The 12,682-nt window shown below is 40.5% G+C and overlaps 1 protein-coding gene across 3 annotated transcripts in view; it reads left to right on the top strand.

Moving 5' to 3' along the window:
- The window catches only part of LOC123519916, a 116,796-nt gene that overhangs the window by 65,481 nt on the left and 38,633 nt on the right, over positions 1-12,682 (top strand). The gene's annotated exons all lie outside the window — the stretch shown is intronic.

The raw sequence follows: 12,682 nt of genomic DNA, 5'->3' as shown, positions 1-12,682 counted from the left end.
ATCCGGGAAAGAATAGAAATGTAGAAAGAAGAGAAAAGAGGACAAGAAAAAGGAAGAAGAAAGATGAAGAAAAGAGGAGGGTAGTGAAATAGTAAAAACAGAGTTGTTAAACGAACGAGAGAGAGAGAGAGAGAGAGAGAGAGAGAGAGAGAGAGAGAGAGAGAGAGAGAGAGAGAGAGACAGAGACAGAGAAAATGGACGGGAAGACAAGGACAGGAAGATGGAGACATTAGATAAGGATTGTGAAGTAGACAAGGAGGAGTTGAAGGATGAGGAGTAAGAGGAGATTGGCCAGCAGACTGCAGTGTATATGATTGAATGAGACAAATAGTAAGAACACCTGGAGGAAAAAAAAAACATGAATGAGTCTTCATTTATCATCAATGTACGTTCGTGTGTCTCCCTAAGGACTCTTTTGGTGTTGTAGTGAGGATCGTTCTACTGGATGTACTGTTGATGTAGATGCAGAGCTGTAGTCTTTGTTTTGTCAGTATCTTAACGCCTTTCAGTACCGTGACGCATTTTTACCTTGAGATTTGTGTAAAGTTTGACGATTTTATTGACATTAGGAAGGGTTCTATGAGGATCAGGAAATTAATGGCTAGAGTCTTCACTATTTCAATCCCAACATAAGTTTCTGAAGCTGTTTAAAATCACTGTATAGTAAGTAGAATGAATATGGAAACGCGTCAATGTAATGAAGAGTTTAAGTTACGATATAGTTCAACAATTTACAACACTAAATGAAATGTGTGTTATCTCTGTTACACCCAGAGAACCAAGAAGAAATCCCTCATATATATATATATTTTTTTTTCTACTTCTAACTTCTTTCTTTATTTTTTGTACATTCTTGTTACATTCTTCTTACTTGTACATGTTTGATATTTTCTTTCTACTTCTTACTTCCTTCATTTCTTCATTCTTGTTACATTCTTTCTTCTTACTCATATGTTTCCTTTCTTCTTGGTTCTACAAGAAATAAACTGATATGAAGAACAGGTTTTACAATTTCTAGCCAGTGGAGGCTTTTGGTGTGGCTATAAAACTAGAAATAAATAAACATGTCTGAGTAGTTATTGATCAAGGAAAGATGTGCCATGGAGCAGTGAGAGGGTTAAGGATTTCTCTTGTTTTGCTCGTTGTTTTAGTGTATTTTTTTTTTTCGTTCATGTTTTATTTAGTATTTTTACGTTGTTCAGGTTGTTGTTCCTGAGTCGTGAAGAGTTGTAAGCTATCATATCACTTCTTTTGTGTAGTTAATGGAGTTTTCTTTACATTTTTTTTATTTACTTATTTTGTATCTATTTACTTATTTACTTATTGTCATTATTATTATCATTATTATTTTTTGTATAAGAGGGGCACTGGTCTACGGCTACAAAACCTTAAGGAAATACAATGATGTAAGGAAAAACTACCAAAAGAAAGGGTCCATTGAGAAAAACAAAAATATTACCTTCTCAGAAAAAGTGCCCAAACAAACAGTCCATTAACGACTTCGAGGTCTGTCGCTATTTGGTCTCCATTTGTATAATCGTTTTCTGTACGTTTAAATCTTCTCTCACTCTTGCTTCACGTTCCACACCAACCTAACTGCGATTCCCTCGGTAATGTTTCTTCGTATCTATAAATCTCTCTTTCTTACTCCATCACATGTCATTTCCACCTCCATCCTGTTTCCTTGGTGATGTTCCTTGGGGTCCTCTTTCTTTTGCTTCATCTCATCTCATATTCACCACTTCCCAGTTCCATAAGTTATGTGGGACGTATCCTCTCTTCCCTGCACTCTAAAACAATGAAATTTTGCCTCGCTCTATTTCTTATCCTCCTTACAACTACAAGAATATCAAGGAGAGTGTTTGTAAGGTATGACGAGTAACAAAGTGAACTCCACAACTCTATTTTATCCTCTTACTTCCACTTTTTAATCACTAGTTCAAGAGGATCAAAGCGTATTAGGAAACTCAAAACACTTGTCTTTATCACTTGGCCAACGCGATAAGGATTTTTTTTTCTCTCTTCAACTTTTTTTAGGGAAGCAAGAATGAGGAAGATGCTTTTTTTTCATTTTCTGTATGTAGTTTTCGAAGCTTTTAAGTAGTCTCTTTAAGGCGACGGGTTTAATTATGGTGATGAGGGGAAGTAATAGTCTCCGGATCTTTTTTCAGAGACTGGAGAAGCTCACGACGAAAAGTATGAGGCTTTACATCACTATTGTGCATTAAGATAAGAGGGAAAAAAATGTCCCGTTGCTCTACCTTTTGTTTTGTTTACATGAGATCAAAGACACAATGGAGAAAACAGAGAGAGAGAGAGAGAGAGAGAGAGAGAGAGAGAGAGAGAGAGAGAGAGAGAGAGAGAGAGAGAGAGAAACTTGCATCCAGGACATTGACTTGTAATTATACTCTCAAAAAAGTAAATAAATGAGATCTGGTCACAGTGGTGGTCTTGGTAACAGTGGTGATGAGAGGTGCAGCCCAAGTGAGAGTACTGCTGCCCTCACCTCCTCCTCCTCCTCCTCCTCCTCCTCCTCCTCCTCCTCCTCCTCCTCCTCCTCCTCTATCTATTTTTACCTTCATCTCTTTCCTTCCTTTTTTACTGCCTTTACTCCATTTTCTTTCTGAACCTTATCTTCTCCCATCCTTTTATTATTCACCGAGGCCCTATTCTGTCATTCTTCCTTCCTTTTCTTAACCCATCCTGCCATTAATTCCCTTTTTTTTCTCCTTTTCTTTTCTCTTCCTTTCCTCCATCCTTTCATCAACTCCCATTTTTACCCCTCCTTCCCTTCCCATCCTTCTAATATACCCTTCCTCTCTTTCTCCTTTCTTGACTTCTTTCAAAGACAAATAGACAGAAAAAGACACACAAAGACACAAATACAGAGAGACATACAGACGAACAGACAGACTGACAGAGATACAGAGACAGGCGAACAAGCAGATACAGGGAGTGAGGGAAAAAAGACATGGATAAAGTGACAGACAGACGAACAAACACATATAGAAACAGACAAATAAACAGATAAACACAGACAGATGGAGAGACAGCACAGTGAGGGATAGAAAGGGGAAATGCAGCTGACGGAGTGTAAGTATGTGTGTGAAGAGGAGAGAGGGAGGGAGAGGGGAGGTGATGCATTGGATGTGTGTAGTGGTGAGGTGGGGGTGAGGAAGGGGAGAGTGGGGGAGAGGGAAGGGAGGTGATGCAGTGCCGCGGGGGTGGAATTATAACAATTTGGTGTCATTTTTGGCTCGTGCGCCGCGTGTAAGTGACTCATTTGGAGACATGAACGCTTCTTTACCTCGAATCTCCCGTCGTGCTGAGGATTGCCAGGGAGACAGATTGCTGCAGGTGGAAAGGCTGGCGCTCGTAATGTCCTCTATCAGCTACACACACACACACACACACACACACACACACACACACAGAGAGAGAGAGAGAGAGTTCAGTAGCACCATTACGAACACCACACATTCTCCGATTACCCATATTCCTCATTAATATCCCGAAGAACTCCACTTACCTATCCATTCTCTCTCTCTCTCTCTCTCTCTCTCTCTCTCTCTCTCTCTCTCTCTCTCTCTCTCTCTCTCTCTCTCTCTCCTTACCTCTCCTCCTCTTCCTCTCCCTTGCTTCTCCTCATCTGACATGATTTAGGTAATTTCCCTGACTCATATCTTCATTACGTGAATTACCTTGCGATGCTTTATTTTACTTACGGGAATAGTAGGAGGGTGGTGGGTGGGTGGGGAGGAGCCTTCGTTTGTATTATCCCATTTTATTGAAGGCTAACTGGTCTGCTGATTTATTTCTTGTGTTTCTTTGTGTTCCTGTTTGAGTTCAGGTGTTCCTTCGTCAGGCAGGTGTTCAGGTGTTCCGCAGTGAATCAGGTGTTTAGGTGTTCCGCAGTCAAGCAGGTGTTCAGGTGTTCCGCAGTCAGGCAGGTGTTCAGGTGTTCTGCAGTCAGGCAGGTGTTCAGGTGTTCCGCAGTCAGGCAAGTGTTCAGGTGTTCCTTCGTCAGGCAGGTGTTCAGGTGTTCCGCAGTGAATCAGGTGTTCAGGCGTTCCGCAGTCGGGCAGGTGTTCAGGTGTTCCGCAGTCAAGCAGGTGTTCAGGTGTTCCTTCGTCAGGCAGGTGTTCAGGTGTTCCGCAGTCAAGCAGGTGTTCAGGTGTTCCGCAGTCAGGCAGGTGTTCAGGTGTTCCGCAGTCAGGCAGGTGTTCAGGTGTTCCGCAGTCAGGCAGGTGTTCAGGTGTTCCGCAGTCAAGCAGGTGTTCAGGTGTTCCGCAGTCAGGCAGGTGTTCAGGTGTTTAGGTGTTCCGCAGTCAAGCAGGTGTTCAGGTGTTCCGCAGTCAGGCAGGTGTTCAGGTGTTCTGCAGTCAGGCAGGTGTTCAGGTGTTCCGCAGTCAGGCAAGTGTTCAGGTGTTCCGCAGTCAAGCAGTTAATTGTTCAGGTCTCCTCCGTCATAAAGTTAATTGTGCAGGTGTTCCGCAGTCAGCCAGTTAGTTGTTCAGGTGTTCCTCCGTCATACAGTTAGTTGTTCAGGTGTTCCTCCGTCAGACAGTTGTTCTTTGGTCGGGTTCTTTCTTTAGATGCCTCGGCGTGCTCCCTCACTTTGGCTCCCTGGCGTGTTAACAAGCCTTCAATTAGCGTCCCTAAAACACGATTTGTTACTTATGTGGAGCGAGTTTGTGTGGGATTACATTTGCTTTAATTGTGATTTATTCTTGCGTGTTTGTCTTCCTGGCTCGTTTAATAGATACCTTTAGTCTGCTGGTTTTTCTTATTTATTTTTCTTAAGCCTTAATTTGGCGCTAAAGATTTTTTTTTTCTTTCTTGTTAATAAGGTTATCGTCAATAAGTGAGTCTTGTTTAAGCTTATTAATTTTTATCTCGTGTTGGTACTTTTGCATGCCTTGTTCAGTTCATTTGGAGCATATTTTCTTCTCTTTTTTTTTTTTTAATGCACATTCCTCTGAAATTTCGTGCTTTTATTTTTTATTCTAATCAGTTTTTTGCTGTTTTCGGTTTTCGATTGCAAGAACTGATTAATTTTTCTTTGTGTGTTCCGTGAAAGTTGAAAGTTGCAGCCGCTCTGTGATGTTGTGCTTGTTGGTGTGTTTGTTGTATTGTGCATGGATGGCTGGTGTTGTGTATGAAAAGCTGGTGTTCGCAGAAGTGTATGTGTGTGGTGTTGATTGCATGTTTGGTGTTGTATAAAGTGTGTGAGACTGATACTGATAGGAGTTTATGGTGTTTGTTGCAATGTGTGGTGTTGACTGGAGTGTGTGGCGCTGTGCATGAATGTGTGGTGTGGGCTGAAGTGAGCTGCAGTGAGTGGTGTTGGCTGGAGTGTGTGATATAGTGCATGAGAGGGTTGTGTTAGGCAGAGTGTGTGGTGTTGAGTGTCGGACTGTGATGGATGACTCGTCGGGTTCCACTTGGCTGCTTCCCGACAAACCGAGGAGCAAGATCTTGGAGGAATAGCGCCCCATCACCATCTATCTTCTCTCCCTCGCCGACCAATTGTCCCGGACCAGGAAGATGAAAGGGAGGATGACAAACGGAGAGCGAGCGCCTTTCTATTCATCCTCTCTTTCCTCCTGCCACTCCCTCCTCGTTATCAAGTTAATCCTGACCTTGTGTGTATTGGAGTGGTGCGCTCTGCTGTCTCTGAATGTATTGCTTCTAAGATTCTTAAACGCTTTGTTCCCTCATCACAGATTTTACTAAGGCTATAGAGACGATTAGTCAGGTTTCCAATAGGTGTTTTCTCCTTGACAGTGTTAAGTCCTTGTTAAACGATTTCTGGAGTCATGAGAATCCACTTGATAAATTTTCTCCGATGTACAGCAATTCAGAATACTAGGAATGTTGTACAGAACATTTACAGCAGCCCATCAAAATTAAAACAAAGATCAAAAGAAAAGATTTTTACTTTTTCTGGCCGGTTTAATGATCTAAGAAGATGCAGGACAAAATAAATTAGTTCTAGTAGTTTGTGATTAAGAAAATACGGAATAAATGGCACTGAAAGAGATACAAATACTACATAACTGCCAATGCTCCTTGTTAAAAAAGATATCGAGCTAAGACGCGAAAACGTTTATTTAAAGAATGTGAATGCAGGAGGTATCGCGGCTCATGATATTTGGGAGGGTAGAGGATGTATGTTTATGAAAATCCAGAAAAGTCAACAAGATATCTGTCTTATTCGTCAATCCCATTACAAATTTTCTAAATGTTATTTCATCTAAGTATTTCTCAACGCTACACTCGTCCTTCTTTGTTCTTGCTTGGATGACCCTCTCCGTCATAGCGCCGGAGGAACTGTAGAATGAAGGGAGAATGCATGCAAAAGAACTGCAAAACTAAGGAAGGGAGAAAATATCTAGAAGTTTATTGTTTGTACAAAAAGATACATAGAAAAATAAAAAAAATGCCTATCAGTAAATCGTTTGAAGTAACAACTGTAAAGGAAAAAGTAGGAAAACAATCATAAGTAGAATCTTGACACCGGAGGACCTAATGGTAGAATGAAAAAAAAAAAAAAAACAAGTAACAAAACCAAAAGTCGTCTGTTGATACTTGTAAAGGAAAAAAAAAGTTTCCAAAACTTGACCATAGGTGCTAAAAATACGACAAGAAAAGAGAGAGAGAAATTCAAAAGTTGCGTGATGGTGCTGGAAGAAATAAAAAAAATAAAAATAAAAAAAAACCTGAAAAAAGCACATTTAGAAGTCAATCAAGCTGCTGACAAGCCTCCATCATCCCCAGATTAATGCATCACACAGCCATCATCATCACCACCACCACCAACACCTGCGGCAGACTTTCACGAGGAGACATTTCCCCAGTGAAGGTGTCGAACCGTGAAGCTTCCTGGGACGATGTAATAAGAGCCTTTCCTTTATTTCAAGACGCTCACTGATAAAAGTAATAGTAGTAGTAGTAGTAGTAGTAGTAGTAGTAGGGAGTAGAGACCTGATACTAATGAACAGACGGAAGGAAAGGAAGGGAAGAAGAGAGAAGAGCAAGCCATGAGGAAAAGGGAAACGGAAGGGAAGGAAAGAAGAGGAGGAAGAAAACGACGGAACAAGGCGGTGAACCATCATCTCTCCTCTGCCTCTCCCTCCTTCCCTCTCTCTATCTCTCTCTCACTTCCTCTCTCCTGCCTCAGGCGCGGCGTTAATTGTGGCAGAAAGGAGAGAAAATGTGCGGTGTGGCGGTGGTGGATTGTGGGCTGTACGTTTTTTTTTTTTTATTGCAGGAAGGAAGAAAACGGACCTGATGTTTCTCCTGCTTCAGAGAGAGAGAGAGAGAGAGAGAGAGAGAGAGAGAGAGAGAGAGAGAGAGAGAGAGAGAGAGAGAGAGAGAGAGAGAGAGAGAGAGAGAGAGAGAGAGAGAGAGAGAGATGGGGAGGGGGATGCATACATAATTACAGTCATTAACTACTTGCCCGATGAGTAAAGTTTTAGCTGGAAATTCTTCGCGTGGGTCGCCGCAAAAAACAAACACACGCGCACTCGATTCGGCGCTCCTTAAAAAGACCGTAATTACTTCTCGTTTATTACTCATTTTTTTCCACCCTTTTTTCTTATTATTTTTCTATTCTCCTCCTCCTCCTCCTCCTCCTCCTCCTCCTCCTCCTCCTCCTCCTCCTCCTGCAAGTCTTTAGCGAGTAGGGGAAATAAAAGAAAACCATCATGTCCCCACAACCAGCCATTGCTCTCACCGCCACCACCATCACCACTTCTACCACTACTACCACTACTACTACCACCATTGCAGCTGCGCCATCACCTCTACCGCAACGACCATCACACACGACCACCAACATTTTTATCATCCTTACTGCCACCACCGCTACCACCATCAGTGCTACCATTAGGAACACCACACACACGACCGCCTTCATTTGTAGCGTTCCTCCTGCACCACCTCCAGACACCATAACCGCTACCATACATTACCGCTACTACCATTAATGTTATTAGGGTTTTTATTATCATCTGTATTGTCACTAACACCTGTCACTTTTCTCCTGCCCTATATCCAACAACTTAATTACTATTCACTGCCCTATGTAACAGCTGCCATCACACCACACGTCTCGCCACTGTGCTGATACAAATGTTGGTCTTTGCCTTCATAACAGTAGCAGGTGACTGTCCCTTGGTCTTTTTTTTACTCCTTACTACATTTCTTCCACGTGAGATTTTTTTTTTTTATGGTTCAGTTTTGCCACTCACATACACACACACACACACACACACACACACACACACACACACAAACACACACAAAAAGAAGAAAAGACGGATATTCTATTATGTCTTCCTCTTGTTCCTTCTTGTACTCTTAAGTCTAGTAAATAGATAAATTCTTTACTGTGCCTTTTTTTACTCTATATAGATAAAAAGTACTTCACTAATATTTACTTTAATTCACCACCACCATCACCTAACCTTCCTTGATTCTCCGTGTGCTCTCTATTCCTCATCGTATCTTCCTCTGTTTTCGATATCCATTATTAAAAAAAAAGTATTCACTCTACCCTCATATTTACTTCAATTCAATACCCCCACCAACTTACTAAGCTCACAGCAGCTCCTCCAGCCGCCTCCCGCCTCTCCAGGGACACGGACGTCTAATTGAGCGCTCCTGAAAAAAATGATAAGGATAATTTTTGCATCCTCCACATGCCGGGATATTATTGACCGTGCCTGAAGGAGCTTTGGAGGGGAGCTCTGCATAATTGTGGTGTTTGCGTGTCCGTGTCCATGTGTGTGTGTGTGTGTGTGTGTGTGTGTGTGTGTGTGTGTGTGTGTGTCTATGAGATGATAATATTCACTGACCTTGAAGGAAATTCTGGTGTTGGTAAAAATTATGTTAAGATGTTGGTGTCCTTTTTGTGCGTTTGTAGAGATCGGTATACTAGTTTTTTTTTTTTTTTCTTATATTTGTCATCACTGTTCCCTTTTTCTCATTCACTCATTCTCCTCATAAATTTTTGAGTACTCTATTTTTATTTATTTCTTTTTTTTTTTTTGGGGGGGGGAGCAGTGGTTTTTATTGGGGAGTGCAGGTGCCTTCAGTGGGTCTAGTTTATTGCTTTGTTGTTGTTTTTTCGGCCTTTTGTTGTTTTCTTACATTAGAAATAGCACTCATGTCTGTACTTGGTTATTTACTCACTCACTCACTCACTCACTCACTCACTCACTCACTCACTCACTCACTGATCCACGTATCGCTCTTAACTCCATCACTATTAGACAGTTCTCCTTATAATCAATGTAAAATTTTTCAGACTCGAATTTTTTTACTATACAGTCTCTTGAATAAATATTATGTAACCTAAAAATATAAACCTAACCTTTTATTCTCTTTTTTTCCATACAAATATTAATATCATTCATTCATTCATTCATTCACTCATCTAATTTTTTGTTTATTTATTTCACTCTTCTCTAAATACAAACAGTGAACAACCATAACAGTAAAACAGTCAAACTCATAGGACGTGAAAAATAAATAAATAAAACAAAACAGAAAAAGTCTGCTGTTTATAATTTCCGTGACAAGCCGCTTAATTACGAAGTTGTAGTGGTTACAGGAGGCGGCGCTGGTGTTTGAGGCGGCGGTGGGCGTGGAGGAGCATTTAAGAAGAAAGTAGAGTCTGAGTGTATTACTTCCCCACTTGTGACTGTCACACACCGAGGGACGCACACTGCCCGCCGCTTGTCGCCTGCTTCCTTCCTTGCCTGCTTGTGTGAGGAAGGAATGCACACCCTGACGGAACACAGGAATAACACAAGAAATATGATACATAGATGGGTAAATGGATGTGTTACTCATTACCATCAGTTAGATAAATGTTTAAGTGAATGATGTACTTTATTTTAATTACTTTTTAGCAGATCATAACGGGAAAATAAAGTAGTGTGAATAATAACGAGAGATGAAATAAAGAAATGGTTATATGGATGAATATTTGATCAATAGCTAAGGGAAGTATAGATGAATTAATACAACTGCATAGATAAAAACAAATGATAATTATAGATAAAGAAATATTGAAATAGAAAAATGCTTCATGAAAAAAATAATATGAAGTTTTCCCAGTGTATGCGTGGACGAATTTTGCAGATTTGGGAGCAAAAAAAGAAAAAGAAAAGAGAAAGAAAAAAGGAAAGAAAAATTGAAGAACACACACACAGCGCAGCGACATCTGGTGGATGAAAAGAAAAAAAAGTTGCAAGACTAATGAGAAAGAAAAAATATGTAACAAGAGAGAGAGAGAGAGAGAGAGAGAGAGAGAGAGAGAGAGAGAGAGAGAGAGTTAGAACACAAACACTCCTGAAAAGTGCCTCTCGGTGACAGCTGTTTGTGAGCAATGAACTGTTTCAATACAAGTTAATTAACACATGGGATTTACGATACAGATTCTATTAATTATTACTTTCACTTCGATATTGTACTTTTATTCACACTACCATCAACACTAATGATCAATATATTTGTGTCTATCTATCCGTCTGTCTATCGAGCATCATCATCATATTCACCATCATTATTATCATTATTATCAACGCAGTGGTAGAAACACCATTTATTTATCCCAGAGAGAGAGAGAGAGAGAGAGAGAGAGAGAGAGAGAGTCTGCCTACCTCTCTGACGCAAATATTCACGGCCTAATTGCTGCTTTAATTGCAGTGCCAGCAAGGGAGGGAGGGAGTGAGGGAGAGCAGGGGGAGATGGGTAGGGGGGGGAAGCATCTGCACCTGACTCTCCACTCTTCTTATTCACTCAAATATTTATCCATTGGTTTATTTGTTCGTATTCATTCTTGTTTTAATTTTCCCCTCTGGCAATAAATTCCAAGCGCTTTCATTGTGTTAGTGTGTGTGTGTGTGTGTGTGTGTGTGTGTGTGTGTGTGTGTGTGTGTGTGTGTGTGTGTGTGTGTGTGTGTGTGTGTGTGTGTGTGCGCGCGCGCGTGCATGTGTGGTGGGAATGTTAAGTAAATATCTTTTTAACGGTACACAGGCTAATCAAATCAATGATATTACCAACGAGGAGTTTATGATTCTTCACTTCCAAGGTGTCTTGTGTTGATTTCCACACGCAATCCTGTTCTTCCACTAATTCTTCTCTTCTCCGCGCCCCAGAATCCCTTATTAAGCCATTGACTATTAGAGGAAATTCCCAACCTTCATACAGTCACCAGTTCTTATAATTATACCGGATGAATGACTACAGAAAGTTTTTTATTCTCATCACAAAACTATCTTCATAAACTTGATAAAAATCTGCTCTTGATATTTAGTTATAATTATATTGCATTAATGTTTTTTTATGTCTAATTACAAAGAAAAGAGGAGAGAGAGAGAGAGAGAGAGAGAGAGAGAGAGAGAGAGAGTGAATAAATGAAGTAAATAAAAGATCATGGTATAAGTTGTTCAAATCCTTGGTTGATATTAAGAATGAGATAACAATGAATAGAACTGATGGCACGACTCTGATGGAGTTAATGAGATACAAGATAAGGCACTACAAGGTGACGACACAGACTCGCACTACACTGTCTAAACACGCTATACTAATCTCCAAAAACAACTTCCGCTGCTTGAACAACGTGTGATACTTTTCTTTTGCTTCAACATGTGGAAATGTGTTATTGTCACCTTCATAACCACCACCACCACCACCATCCTTCTTTTCATTTCCTCGCAACACGTCGTTAACAGTTCTCTGAAGGTGACATTCTATTTATCTCTTGTCTTTTCTCCCTCAACTTACTTTTCGTTCTCCTCGCAACACGTCTCCAGTTTTCAAAGGTGACATTCTTATCTTTTGTCTTTCTCTTTCTCAACTTACTTTCTACATCTCCCACGCGTCCCATCTGTCTTCCACGAGTTCCATTTTTCGTGTTTCGCCAGCAAGAAGTCACATGCGTCGTCACTGGGCATTTGACAGCAATTAATCAGAGGCACCCGGCGTATCCAGAGTGATTTACCGCGAGGCTCTGCTGGTATTTAAGACGTCAGGCAAGTGTTAGTGTTTTTTTGGGGTGAGCCGCATCTTCAGGAGCTCTGCAGGAGGGGATGGGAGGGGAAGGTTGAGGAAGTGTACGTGGTGTTAGGTTTGTTTTGCGAGTGCCCTTAACTGTCTGCCGTTACGAGTGTTGACTGTGCGTGCCTGTTACGTGGTAGAGTTATTGTTTGGTGAGTGCACGCCCCGCCACTCTTATGTAATGGAGTACACGTGACGGTAATGAAGTACACGTGACTTTGCCGAGAAATGGTTTATCAGTTTAATTAAGAACACATCGGAACTAAAAAAAGGTAATGTTACTTAACGAAATTTCCAGTTTTACTATTAACACTTTTGGAAGTTATTTAAAAATGTGTGACTCCATTGATCTTTCAGCTAGTGTTGCTTCAGTACAAGCTGGTCAATATATATATATATATATATATATATATATATATATATATATATATATATATATATATATATATATATAGATAGATAGATAGATAGATAGATAGATAGATAGATAGATAGATAGATATAGATATATACGAGTATATTAATGGGAAAAAGACTTCTATGATCAAATATGTTTTAGTTAGCCATAAAAATACACATTTTCTCTCACACTCACATGCATGACAA

This window comes from Portunus trituberculatus, chromosome 46 (assembly GCF_017591435.1).
Source record: "Portunus trituberculatus isolate SZX2019 chromosome 46, ASM1759143v1, whole genome shotgun sequence".
Taxonomy (NCBI): domain Eukaryota; kingdom Metazoa; phylum Arthropoda; class Malacostraca; order Decapoda; family Portunidae; genus Portunus; species Portunus trituberculatus.
The sequence above is the reverse complement of the archived record's forward strand: the minus strand, read 5'-3'. Positions and strand labels throughout refer to the sequence as shown.